Source organism: Stenella coeruleoalba (genome assembly GCF_951394435.1).
Source record: "Stenella coeruleoalba genome assembly, chromosome: 2".
Taxonomy (NCBI): domain Eukaryota; kingdom Metazoa; phylum Chordata; class Mammalia; order Artiodactyla; family Delphinidae; genus Stenella; species Stenella coeruleoalba.
Genome location: NC_137147.1, coordinates 89,633,273 through 89,648,223, shown reverse-complemented (window position 1 = coordinate 89,648,223; position 14,951 = coordinate 89,633,273). Strand labels below are relative to the sequence as shown.

General features: G+C 40.6%; 1 protein-coding gene across 3 annotated transcripts in view; it reads right to left on the bottom strand.

The window, feature by feature from the left end:
* Positions 1-14,951, bottom strand: part of SEMA6D (semaphorin 6D) — a 578,468-nt gene that overhangs the window by 374,595 nt on the left and 188,922 nt on the right. For all 3 annotated transcript variants that reach the window (XM_079912947.1, XM_079912950.1, XM_079912949.1), the window contains exon 2: positions 8,457-8,537. The gene's annotated coding sequence lies outside the window, so the exon portion shown is untranslated. The remainder of the gene's footprint in view (positions 1-8,456; positions 8,538-14,951) is intronic.

Genomic DNA, 14,951 nt, shown 5'->3' with positions numbered 1-14,951 from the left:
ACAAACTCACCAGTTAAGCAGAAAGCAAAAACAAAAAAATCCTTAAGCAGGGTTTCCCTGGTGGCGCAGTGGTTGAGAGTCCGCCTGCCGATGCAGGGGACACGGGTTCGTGCCCCTGTCTGGGAAGATCCCACATGCCGTGGAGCGGCTGGGCCCATGAGCCATGGCCACTGAGCCTGCGCGTCCGGAGCCTGTGCTCCGCAATGGGAGAGGCCACAACAGTGAGAGGCCCACGTACCGCAAAAAAAAGAAAAAAAAACCCTTAAGCAGAAAAAAGGAGTAAACAGTTGAGCAGGCCGGAAAAACATAAAACAGGAAAACTAATCAAGCATCTGAGACTGAAACCAAGGAGCAGATGATAAACGAAGCATTATCAATGCATATTTGTTGAGCACCTACTGTTTATCAGTAATGTACCGAGCACTTTCAAGTACGTTGCAGCCGTTAACATGGTAACCATGTGATAAGAAAGCAGAGGATAACAGCACTTATGTAACTTCCTCAACATTGGACAGCTGGTAAGTAACAAAGCCAGAATTCAAATACCACCCCTTTGATGCCACATCCCATGCTCCTACCTCTATCACACTGCCTCAGAAACTGCAGGTGGTAGGAACCATATTAAGGGCAATTGAGGAGTATAACAAGATTGAATTTTGGAGTGAGGATTGAGAAATACTGCAGGTGAGAATGAATAATTTTAACTGTTAAGAAAAGTTCGTTCATCTAAATCACGTGTTCTGTACTGACTCATAGCATTTGCTTCCCATAAAAAGTACAGAAATGTTACACTTTAAAATCCTTGCAATATCCATACATTGTAGGAAAAGAAGAGAAACAGCAATTTTATAATTCATAACAACCCCAATGGTACTGATCGTCTGTGTCACTAATTGTGATCCCATTCTATTTATATCTATTTCATATGTATATACTTTATTTTTTCAGAGAACTGAATAGCTGATCATAAGCAGAAAACCGCTTTGCTTTCAAAGTTATTAAGCCTAAGGCTTTAGATTCCATTACAACTTGTATTTTAGTCCCATAGATTGGCTGAACATCTATAGTGCCTCCAAAAACTATTGGACTATTACCATCCTTCCCAAAACAATGTTGGTTTTAGAACGGTCTTAGATGGAAAGAGAAAAATTTGAGTCATTTATGATTCAGATGCAGTTCTCAAGTCACTTTTGCAAAGACAGAAGGTCAGGACGAAGGGGAGGGTCACTAGAATTTGCAAAGCACATACCTTCACTCAGTTCAGAATGCATGGCATCAAGGATGAGCAGAGGGTGAGGTGACCAGTATTTTAGAAAATGTACAGAATGAGAGAATGCTGTACTTCTAAGGAAGAGTGGAAGACAGACATGTGGGCAGTTTTTCATTCATTCACTGCATCAAGGAATGGAACAGGTTGGGGGAGAAAAATTGGGAGGTCGGGAAGGGTTTAAATAAGCTGGTGGGAAAAAGCTGGAGCAAAGATGACAAGAGGCCACTGAAGTGCAATAATGAGTTCCACAGCTGAGCCTGAATCTGATGGGCCAAACAGTAAAATATTCTTCTGATAAAAGGAATTAACAGGGTATTCTGATTAAAGATGATGAACGAACCACTGGGTTCGAGTTTCTGTGTGTTTGTTCTGAGTCATCCCACTCTTCTCAAGGACAACTGTCTCCTTAGCAACAGTAAAGTGGGAACCTCAGAACTCTTCATGTTCTTGGAAAGGTCTGTCTCACCATTCTTGAATTTTGTACTCAACACTCCCCTTAGTGAGATCTTAGTGCCCACACACGATCACTCTCTCTATTACTACTCCTATTCAATTTTTAGTCATTTCTGTATCCAATGGGATGATCCTTCTACTATCCTGTCCCCTCAGTTCCTGGACTTCCTCTCTTCCAAAGATTTCATCAGCCATCATTCCTAAGCCACTCACTTCCATAGTCACACCCTTCACTTTGCTGTTACCAATAACTGCAGCCCTTGCAAAACCTCAATTTCAAATATTCCTTTCCCTGATCATAACTTCTTATCTTTCCTGCTCACTCCCTCTAACACCCAAATCCTACAATTCTACAACCCCACCAGGACCTAAAATCCACACTCTCAGTGTCCCCGAGATATCTCCCCCATGATATCCTCTCTTGCCTCCTCCTTTCCAGCTTAAGTTCCATAGATAATCATTAAAATTACATCTTAGCTCCTTCTCTGCTTTAGTGAACTTTTCTGATGAAATTTTAGGAAATCATTTTCTCGTTGAAGTCACTCTGGCAACCACTCAACACCTTACACTCATGAAGTCTGCTGGGCCTGTTACCTGGTAGATAATCAAGAGAGAACTTGTTCTCTTGTCTCAGAGCCTTTGCACTTACTGTTCTCACTGCCTAGAAAACTCCTCCCCCAGACATCAGCGTGGTTTGCTACCTCATTTCCTTTGCCTTATTTCAAAAAGTCTACATAGAAAAGCTTTACTAGGCCTGTCTACCTACAATTCAAACCCTCACCACCACCTTGTGACATTTCATACCTCCTTCTCTACTTTACGTTCCCTCTTTAGCACTCATCTATATATAAAATACACATCAGAGAATAAAATACATAAACAACACCATATCTTTTAGATTTCTATCTTGCTTACTGCTCATCTCCTCTACTAGAAGGATATCCATGAAGACAAGGATTTTTATCTGTTGGGTTCACTTCAGTATCCCCAGTACACAAAACAATGCCTATTAAATACCTACTTGGTGATCAATAAATATCTGTTCAATGAATGAGTCCACAAATAAATGGATATATGAATGACTAGGGAAAGAGAAAACATAGTTATAAATGCTTTTCACATGGAAATTAATATTTAGAGGTGCCTATTTTGACTATGATATTTCCTGTTCATGAAATCAGGATTTGAGTGGGATCCTAGGATACAGTAGCTGTCATAGTGGTGCCATGACAATATAACAATATAGCTTATTGAACAATAGAAAAACACCAAGAATTAAAGCAAATCCTTGAACAATTCTAAAATTACCGTGTTTAATCTTAGCAGTAATTGTCAGTCCTTGAGGAAAGAGATATTTGGTAGATCTTGCCTTTTCAGGTAACCTATGGAAGTGTCACTTTTCTTTTTTGGAAGTTTCTTTTTTTGTTGTTTTTTTGTTCTTTTGTGGTACGCGGGCCTCTCACCGTTGTGGCCCCTCCCCTTGCAGAGCACAGGCTCTGGACGCACGTCTCTGCGGTCATGGCTCACGGGCCCAGCTGCTCCGCAGCATGTGGGATCTTCCCGGACCGGGGCACGAACCCGCGTCCCCTGCATCGGCAGGCGGACTCTCAACCACTGCGCCACCAGGGAAGCCCGAAGTTTCACTTTTGATGACATCTACTTTCTACTTGCTAAGACATTTCTCCCTCTTCCTGTCCCTCTTCCTTTCCCCCCAACCCTCACAGCACGTAAGTACATAGAGTCTAAAAGCTGATGTGCATGACCAAAGGACGGGATGTCAAAGCATGTCTTCTTGCCTGATATGAGGATGCAATCATAGTATGCTTATATACTTATGTTCTCAGCTCTCCTTGCCCTCTACATTCCCAAAGAAAATTTATAACGTTTTAAAACGTTTTCCAGGATCATATTTGTGCCTTTACAATGTATTTTTATAATGTATATTTAGATAATTAGAATTTTTTACAGATGTTTGATAGGACACCAGAGAACATATTATTAAAAACGATTTCTCTCCTTCTCCCTCAATTCAGTGATACAAAGATTGCCTTTTATCAGAGGCTCTCAATCTATCCCAATTTTCCATAAGTCACTGTGCTGTAATGACACTCTGTCAGATGCAAAAGTTGAAAATAAAAGGAGAAAATTCACTTTCGACTTTATTACACCAAAAATGTCTGAATGATAGATGGGACCACTGCAGATATGGTGGTTGTCTGGTTCCTATTGTTAGTCATGGGTTATTTTGATCAGCTGCACAGTTTTCGTGGGTGACTAGAATAGAAAATATTTGCTGTTTTCTGGAGCTTCAGTGAAATGCTAATGAAAGTAGCTGAGATTTTAAAAACTCTACTTGAATTTCTATCAGTTTCCATTGTTTCATGATCCCATTACTGAGAAGAGACCTTAGGATCCCTTTTTGCTGATTATATCTCACCTCCATTTTGACTTTGGGGAGAAGCAGAGGTCAATGATTGAAAAGAGAAATTACCTTTTAGTTGGGAACACTGGAAATAACAGTATCCAGATCAGCCAGATCGCAAGGAAGTTAGTTAGTTCACTGAGTTGTCAGTAGTATGGTTTACTGTGATGAATAAAAACTATAATTTTCAGGCTAATTGGGTTAGCTATAAACACATGGAAATCTGGATAGAGTATCTTGAGATAACTTTTCCCATACTTAACTTTATTCCTATCTTAATTCTCTTTGGTTACTTTCCCAGATTAGTCACAGAATTTTGTGACCCAAAGAAAGTTGAAACTAAGTTCTAACATGAGGACGGAATGGACCATACCCAGGCTTAAAGTTTTGTTTTCTTTGGAGAATAAACTGGTATGAATGAGGGTGGATTTAATAGTCAGAGAAGGTAAAAATGATGCTTCCATGTAGTTGGGGGGTCTTGAGATGAGGGAAGAAAATGGTACCACACATAGGTGAACATCTCCATCTTGGTTAACTTTGGATGGTGTTCAAATTTTATCCACAAAAAAACTAAATGGGGGCTTCCCTGGTGGTGCAGTGGTTGAGAGGCCACCTGCCGATGCAGGGGACACGGGTTCATGCCCCGGTCCGGGAAGATCCCACATGCCGCGGAGTGGCTAGGCCCGTGAGCCATGGCCGCTGAGCCCGCGCATCTGGAGCCTGTGCTCTGCAACGGGAGAGGCCACAACAGTGAGAGGCCCGCATACCGCAAAAAAAACCCCAAAAAACAAAAAACTAAATGGATGATACTCTTGGTTGGTATTTCATATGTCAGCCAATTTCTCTGACCCACATTCATTACGTTAATGTTCTTTTCTAGCACTCTGGATAAAAAATTTGGACCACTATGTTTTTTGGGTTTTTTTTTAACATCCTTATTGGAGTATAATTGCTTTACACTGGTGTGTTAGTTTCTGTTTTATAACAAAGTGAATCAGCTATACATATACATACATCCCCATATCTCCTCCCTCTTGCATCTCCCTCCCATCTTCCCTATCCCACCCCTCTAGGTGGTCACAAAGCACCGAGCTGATCTCCCTGTGCTATGCAGCTGCTTCCTACTAGCTATCTATTTTACATTTTGGACCACTATGTTTAACTTCATCCATTATTCATAGTCCTTGATTGCTTTTAACATTAGTACATGAACTGGGAGCTCTGGAAAATTTTCTATAACATGTGTAATTGTTGAAATTTCCTGTTTATTATCTAGGTGACATTTTCCAATAATTATGGTTTTATTCTTAAAGGACATGTGATCAACAGTTCTTTTCAGGGGCAAAGACTATGGTATGTTCAAGCAAATTGTGGTTTTTTTTGACCCAAGACATTCCCACCCCCCATACCCAGTTCATATTGATTGTCTACAATGCTTGTAATGAAACAGAGTCAGAGAGTAAACTCAGGGCTATGGGGGTATATTTGTCTTAGAGATCAAACACTTAAAGCAGGATTTATGGAAGCAGAGGGCTGTGGGTCAATAGCTAAAAAAAACCCTGGACTGTAAACAAGTAAAGGACTTTCTGAGGTGTGAAGGAGAGGAGAAAGGAGACTGGAGGGGGTGGAAAGGAAGATAAGGGGAGGAAGATAAGCAGAGAATCTGGCTCAGTAAAAAGTATACATCTGAAAAGAATTAGAGAGAGGGAGGTCTAAGAAAGGCTGATTCACTTCATGGATCAACCCCAGAGACCCATTTCCCCCCATCTTACTGACAGGGATCGTATTCTAAACATTTCTTCCATTCTCTCCCATGCTCTCTATCTGGAGGGATTCTAGGACACTGAAATTTAAGATCAGTGCAGCAAAATCACCAGAGAAAGGTTCAGACACAAGTCAGACACAATTTACACAGCTGACTCTTGTTGCTATCATAATTTAATACAAAAAACCAAGTAGATTAGAACTCAGAACAACTGTTAGTCTTTGTTCAATGTGAAGACACCTATGAAAATCTATGAAGATGCTTTTTTAATATAACTTTCAAATCAGACAAGTGCTATAAATAAGGAATCAACTTTCTAGCAATATAAAATTCTGTGTAGTGATTTTAAGTTCCTCAAAATGTTTCCTATTTATTATTTTATCTTTGGATAAATCTACAGAGGAGTAAGTACAGTGAATATTAACCTCATTTTATAGATTAAAAATTAAAACCCAACAGTTAAGTGACTATTTAAGATCTCAGAGGCAAAAAAAGAAAAACACTTCTCTAGCTAAATCAGCTATGGTGTTAGGATTAGGATTTAGGTGCACCGATTGCTAAATCATGGCTCTTTTTACCGTGCCACTTTGTGGCAATGTATCTTTTCTCAAACAAGCCTATCTGGTCAACAGAGTGTTCTCGTATTGCAGAAGTGGCACAGGATTCAGTACCACCTGGTTCCCTACGGAGATTAGGAGCTTCAAGGCTAGCTTCAAGAAAACCTTCCCACAACCCAAATGACACAAGTCATTTTAGCATGATCTATTGGGTTTCCTTGTTAGCCTTTCACTCTTGATAACAAGAAGCAGAATTTGATATACAGAACTCAGATGAAACGATGACTTCTGTGGTCCAGAAGTGAGTTATTAGAGGGACCACTTCCACAGAGGTTTATGGTTTCATTAAGGCCAATCACATGCATGTCTCTCTTACTTTTTTTCTTTCCTCAAATTGCTCAGCTTTGAGGATTTTAAAAAGCCCTGTCTGTTTAACTCTGGCCTTTCTGATATCTGAGATTTAATGACTCTCCAATTAAGATGCTATCTTGAATTCCATGTATATATGAGAAACCATGACTTATGTATGGGAATTTGGGTTTGGTGGCAGTTCCTCGAAAGCACATCTAAATCATGAAATAAAGCATTAAACTCAAGTGCAAAGTAATTTAACTTTTAAGAGGAATGTGCTATTCAGATAAAAGAAACCATAATGGTACGATCATTTACTTTTATATGTATAAACGTGTGAGGCTGTGCTGTCAGTTCCAGGTATCAGTTTAAGTAATGCATCTTCCAGACTGTTTCACAATCATTCTTCCATTGTTCCATAAATAGATTATGCAAATACAAGCTGTTAAACTAAAAGTTGTTGCAATAATATAACTGAATAAATCAGCAGGGCAATGTGAGAGGAATATACTTAGAAGACTAAGTATGAATGCTGACTTACCAAAATACATCCTTTGAAAATTCACAGATTTAAGATATCTAGTACTAAATAATGGACAAATAAGTTGGCTAAAAGTCAAATTTTGTTCAATGTACCATGGACCTGCTAGAAGGCCACATGAAAATGGAGACCTGAACATTTGTAGAAAATATACTAGAATGGAAGTCCTCAGAGAATTAAAGGTGCTGAATATAGTCTCACCTTACGATGATCTGACTCAACTTGAAGATGGTAATGAAATGAGTATTATTACTGAATTTAATCCATTAAATTCAACAAGTCAGGGTCCAAAGAATCTACCTGGGGCCTACATGATCTCATTTAACTCCAGTAAACCACATCGTGGTACATTTTTTACTCTACTTTGGAAATGTGTCCAGAGACTGTTCTCTCCCATTAAAGATGGAATGCTTAATTACTACTTAAATCAATATTATATTTTGGCCTCAGATCTAAGACTCCTCTTTTCAAAACAATCTTCTAATAACACAATTTGCTATCCATCTGCCAATATCTTCACCATTATGCCTCTCTTTTTAAGAAACATCATATAGTTGTGCCTTTGATGCCAACAAGCGTCCAGTGCATACCACACCATCAGCACCAGGCAGTCTTCATTTTCAAGCAATCTCTTAATTGACTACAGATTTGGTTCCTTTAGAAATCCAATCTCTGGAACCATATTAAGGGTATGACTGCCCCCTGAGGTATTGAAAACTGAATTATTTACCTTTCTTTCTCCACATTGATCTTAAATGTTGTATCCCTTTGTGCTCTGAGAATCATATCTCTTCGGAATAGACATAGTTTCATTGTTCAAAACGGAGACCATTTACCTCACTTGGTCCAAGTGTACAGAAATAAAGAAATCTGATATTGCTTAGTTTCCCTGTTTTTCACCAATACCAATAATACTAAGTTCAACGTTTATGGACTATAGATTTCCCCTGTTTTTACTGTGGTTTTGCAAGGTAATTGAATAGAGACCTGTATGGGTCAAAAAATTACACCTAAACAACTTTAGTTTCATATCTAGTGCAAACAGCCAGGTTCCAGTAATATTTAATATCCTTCATTGTTATATCTTTAAATCTTACCACGGCAAGGAAATGTGAAAATCCTTAAACTGCCGGCCTCAGTGTTCCCATGTCAACTGGCATATGCTCAGGTCGGAGATCCTGCCAAAAGTCAAAGGAAACATTTATGAGACAGAGCCTGATAGACGATTATTTTAATCCTGCATGTCCAGCACTGCCCGCAAGCTTGGTTTATGAATGCCTGCTGCTGCTTTAATGATAAGACCTCTTCAACACAGCTGAATGCAGTGAGTGCACGAATGGATTTTCTTTTTCTTTTTTTTTTCCCCTACCGTAACTAAGAGACTGATTATTGATCTCCACCTGGATGTTCCTATTGAGAACAGGCCATTCATGAATACAAGCAGGAAGAATAATGGTGCACTGCATGGGCAGTTTTAATAAACTGCAATAGGGACACAGTCTCTGTGGGAAAAAAAAGAACCAATCCAATCTTAATGTAGCATGTGCTTACATGACTAGAAATTCTGTGGGCATTCTATAGGCCAAGCATCAGAGAGTCCAGAGCTCCTGGGCTTTGACTCAGTGCCACGTCAGAGTGAGTATAAGACCCCAAGGACACCCTATATGCCTACTCGAGGGAAGCTCCTAAGTCCTCTCTATTGCCCTTAGAACAGAAGCTCTGAAGGCTGGAATGGACGGATCTGACCACACAACTGGAACAGAGGGATCTGAACCCAGATGTGGCTATACAGAAACGCAAGGGATGTGAGCCCATTGGGAGACTCGAAAATCCAAAACCTGAAGTCAAGAGGGTGAAAAGGAGATGAAAAAAAGAACTAATTAGTACAGGCCACCTTCGGACCCAGCTAAGGAGAAAACCTTTTCTGTTTTAGCCAGCCCCTTCTTGTGTTATCTGGCTACAGCTGACATAAGTCAAGCACTGAATTTAGCAGAAGTATATGCAAGAGGAACAACAGCTGTGATATTTAAAAGGGGAGCTGGCTTTTTCAAGATCAGACACTGCCATCAACAAAGCAAGTGAGTAAGGCTTGTCTGGAGGGCAGATATAAACCCAAACTTGTTCCAGTCGTGTTGAGATGCTTTCTGCACAAATGAAGTTATTAAGCCAAAAAAGCCACAGGCGCGCTTTCCAACACATATAATTATGTTTCTTTTTAACATCTGATTCCAGCACCTACTTTGAGTACTAAAGTGTAGCATAAAGGCTTTAAACCTGAAATCCAAGGACCTCTCCCCTTAAAACAGTTTGCAAATTTTATGTGTTCTGTTTGTGAAGTATGTGCGCTCATCCTATCTCCCGCTCCCAGAAGGTCCACAGCTTTCATCGGATTTTTAAGGTGGACTCTGACGCATAAAAGGTGAAGAACTTTTGGATTGGCAGTCTGAGGATGGTGGTTCTAATCTTAGCTCAGCTTCTAACTGGTTTTGTGGCTTTCAGCAAATGGCTTCCCCTCGCTACACCTCAGTTTTCTTATCTGTGAAATGAGAAAGCTGAACTAGAGAAATCCAAATACACTTCCAGGTCAACAAATCTAGGAAATGCCCCTAAAACTGGGAGGATTGAATTGGAAGATATCTTGCCCTGTCTGTTGGCCTAATCTCCTTATTTATGGGGGAGAAAATGAAGCCCAGAGAGGTTTTCATACAATACCTATGGTGAAGAGCAAGGATTGAACCCAGAATTTCCAACTCATACACCCATTCACTCTTCATTCTAACACACACGATGTTTGTAAAGCTCTATTCCCAGCTCACAGTTTTACTTATTGGCCGAGGGAGCGTTTCAGCCAGGCTTTCCCTGTCTTGGCTGGGATAGGGGTACAGTGTGTCCTTTGGGGTTCTCTCCCAGATTTTCTCAGGGAGAGCACATATGCTCGGGTCCCAGATAATTGTGCTTTCACACTCACAGCTGTAAGACAGACAAGAGAAAGCTGTCCACAAAAAAATAATCAGCATTTGCGAAAGTGCTCTGGGGTAGCTTCAGGAAGTGTTCCAGGAAAATTGCTATTATCAAAAGATCACTAGGTTCTCTCCTCCTGGATCCTATTCCACACTCAGACATTAATATTTTAGGTACATCGGTGATACTCATTTACTCATCCAAAGTTCAATAATCAGCAAGTACGCCTGGCAACAACAGACTGAGTCCTTGCTTTCATGCAGATTACTGTCCAGCAAGGAACGATGGCCTCCTGGAATGTCTGCTGCAATCCTGCCTGTGTGCACCGAGAGCCAGGGGCAAGCACCGCCTCCCCAAGAGAGGGCTCATGCTTCCTTTGAGTTGCCCTTTCTCATTTATAAACACAGCTCAAGAGAATCTCTATTACTTTACTGTGAACCAGTTTATCCAAATACCTTTTGTTAAACCCAATAAAGCATGAGGCTCTGTATAGTCTTTCCTCATTCTGTCAATTCCTATTTGCTTATCAAAATCCTACATATTCAAAAACACCTAGATCAAATTCTTCCTTCTCAATCTACCAATATGACTTTATTACAGCTGCCTAAGAATGTACAGAGCAACTTCATTTATTCTCCTCTTACAGCACTTGAAGTACAGAAATGTTAAACCTTCACAAGTACACAGGAATTTTAAATCACTGAGTTCATTTTATCCATAAAGAAAGAGTGGTCTGGAAACACAAAGTCGCCAAGTTAATTGTTCATGAATTATTACAAATCAAAGGGAAATAACAGGAGAGTACATTTTTGTTTAGCATTTGCTCTGTGCTATGTTCTTTGTAAGATGTTTCAAATACATGATTTCATCTAATTCTCAGAAATGTCTTGCTCAGTGGATATATTATCATCCCCATCTACAGATGCAGTAAGCAAGTCTCAGAGGGAATAAATAACTTAAACCAGGTCAGACAGCTGCCAAGTGGTAGCTGGCAGGAGGTGGGTTCAAACTCAGCTCTGTCTGAGGATGCCAGACCACGCCAAAGGCAGTTCTTGTCCCCCCCACCCCCTCCGCCCTCTCCACTTCCACATGAGGGGATGAGAAGAGGAAGTGGTGGCATTTACTAAGAAAGGGGATTCAGGCAGCAGCCCCAGTGATAAACAGCAAGTCCCTGACAGCTTGGTCAAGGGCCCAATCTACTGACTACTTCTGAGATCCACCCTCCCTCCCCTACGAAGTGGCAGTGAGGATGGAGAAAGGCACGAGAGCACCATCTCTGTGGGAAGGAAAGCAATGAAGACTAGCAAAATCTGAAAGTACCCGAGCTTCTGGCTGCTTATCAATCAAATGGGCTCTGGCAATCCTGTTCAGTCTTTAAGCTCCAGGGATGATAGTAGCTCAGTAGTTGTAAAATATAAAAAACTGTAGGATTCCGCCTTGTACACATCACTTTCAAAGGGAAGAGAGAATCTCCCAGTCCTTATTTCCAAATACTATCTACCTTCTACGCACACGAGGTATTGTGCAGTTTTTCACACCAAATGGTGGACAAGAACGGGGCTCCATGGGTGAATGCAGCTATTCCTCTGTGGATCAGTACCTTGAAGTATATCTACTTCAGGCGGACTTTCCCCAAAGGTTCTTGTAACTGTGACAGCCTAAGTACCTCTAAAATAATGATAATAACCACACTTTCTGGATATTTGGAATTTTTCACTTTACAAAGTACTTTACATGCACTATCATTTAATTTCCACAGAAACTATATAAAGTGAATAGGACAGTCATTATTAGTCCAACTTTAGAAATAAGGAAGTTGAAGTTAAGTGAAGTAATGTATAATTACAGAATCAAGATAATGTGTTAACAATGTAAAAACAATACAATTTGTACTTATTGAGGGCCTGCTAGGTGTCACACACCACTGCAAAGATTGTGTAAATCTGCTCACTTCATCTTCATAACCACTCCATGACATAGATATTATCATCTTCAGACAAAGGATAAAAGAGGGTAAAATGGTTTTCCTAAGGTCATACAGCAAGTTAATACCAGAGCTAGGATTCAAATCCATGTTTAAGTCAAAGCCCAGCGTCTCAACCCAAATCTGACTGTGAGTCTAAATAAGGCAATCTAATTTCCAGAAATGTCCTTATTGCCTGAGTATACAGATTCACTAGCCTGCCATGCCTTGCCTTTCTTGGACATTCTGTGTCCTCTTTGTCACACTTTAAGACACAGAAAAATTCAAGTCATTGGTAACTTGCAGTCAAAATTCTTCAGTATTACTCTCCATAATCCAGGTAGTTGGGACAAAATGATCTATTTCAGAGTAGTCTAGCTACCTCATTTTGTTTCCCTTGCTGTGTTCTTGAAGACTGAGCTCTGTTGCTCTTCTCACTTTCCCCTTTAGCTACTGATGGTTACCTGCCTACATATGTGCAAAGCTGTATATAGCACATAATGAGAACGCTCAGAAAACCTTTTCCTTACCCCTTTCAACGGTTCAGGAAAAAAAAAAATTAAACTGACGAACTGTAGCAAGAAGATAGAAAAGAAAAGATATGTGAAAGCACTTTCCTTTCAAAGAGCGACCGGTTCTCAGGTCCCCTTGCATATGGCGCCAGTGTGAGTGAAAATGTGGCAATACTTCAGGAATGCTGTAGGGCAGGTGTCTCTGCATACATATGCATAATGTCCTTTTCACACTGTGGAGCTACCAGATGCCTAGTTCTGCTTGGAAGGGGCCTGGTAACCCACTTGAAATCGTGAGGATTCATAATTCATTTACGCAAGCTGCAAAACCCCTCTAGATGACATCTCCTGCCCTGAAGAATGATTGAGAGAAAGATGTAATAGAGCCGAAAATGACAATGAAATATTAGCAGCGCGGCAGAGTTTATATGAGGCCCCCAGCTAGATGAGAGAATTATGCAAGTCAAAAGAAGAGCCTTCAGGCAATGACAGGCAAAAACAAAGGAAGAATGTCTAGGTGTCAAAGACTAATTTTGTTGCTATGGGGAAGGCCCTGAGGCATTGATTCATTTCATAGGCAGGTATGCAGCCCTCTACCTTGAATTCTCCAAGGGCTGGGCAAAACCACTCCTCCATTTACATTTGACCTCTAAAATTACTTGGTGCTCTGAAGAAGTGTTTCAGGGTGAAGATGGGTAGTTAGGATGGACCCAGGCTCTGCCTGAGGTGGAACTTTAGGCTCTGATCCTGTTTTCTCCTGGCACCATCCACCTCCAATCAAATCCTTCCCCATTCGCTCTCAAAATTTTTTTCTGAAACACCAAGCTCTTGCCATCTCCCTCTACTCCCTTACCTGCCTCCCACTCAGGGGGGAGATCCCTGCTCCATAGAAGAGAATACAAAGCTCTTTAAAATCCTGCCCTGCTTTTTCACCTCTTGCCGCATGGAGCTTCTTGCATCTCCCAAAATGCTTTCAGTTTACTGTGCTTTTGCCCTGCTGTCCCCTCAACGCCTTCCTCACTTCTCCACTGGGCATACTGCCGACTCATTCTCTAAGGAACAGCTGCCACATAACTAGCTGGGTGAAGACTTTCTCAGCCTCTAGGAAGGAGCTAGTCATTCCCTCTGCTGTATTCTCATGATACCTGGCACTCATCTCTACTTGACCACTTTGCACCCTCCACTAGAATTATAGTTTACAAGGTTTAGGCTGCACAAAACTAGGGATTTCTGGAGGGCAAGAGCAATGCCTATAAATATACCTTTTTATCCTTTATACAGAGCAAAGTGCCTGAAATATATTTGCTTAAGAAATATGTGTTGATTGGAAAAAAAAAAATGAATGAATGCCTCCCTCATTTCCCTCCCATGTGCTTTTAGTGATTCAGCATGTGATTCTTTTTTTTAAATAAAAAAATTATTTATTTATTTATTAACATCTTTATTGGAGTATAATTGCTTTACAATGGTGTGTTAGTTTCTGCTGTATAACAAAGTGAATCAGCTATACATACACATATATCCCCATATCTCCTCCCTCTTCCGTCTCCCTCCCACCCTCCTTATCCCACCCATCTAAGGTGGTCACAAAGCACAGAGCTGATCTCCCTGTGCTATGTGGCTGCTTCCCACTAGCTATCTATTTTACATTTGGTAGTGTATATATGTCCATGCCACTTACTTTTGAAACACTCCAGTGGTGATACTGGAGAATAAAGGCAACTACAGAAGGCAACAGATCAGAGTACTGCCTTGGCATCTTTGTTCTGAAATCTCTCTCTTTGGCCAATTTCTTCTTTCCTATAAGTGACACCCCTCTATTATGATGCTAGGGTTTTCTCAGGTCACAGTATTAAAGCTCCCAGACAGAGTTAGTACTGTATGCTGCAAAGAGCTGGAGCTTTGCGATCAGATAGTCCTTGGCTCAAATCCAGGTGTGGTCTTCAGTAGTAATGCGAGCTGGAGGAAGGTTCAGAATCTAGCTGAATTTCAGGTCCCCCCTTGGTAAACTGAGGATGAATTCCTACCCTATAAGGCTGTTGTGAAGATCAAATTAAACTGTAGCTGCCAAAAACATGGCTCACTGTACATTCTTAATAAATAGTAACATTTATTTTTACATCTTTGGCCTCTAGAGTAGAGATTATCCTTTATGG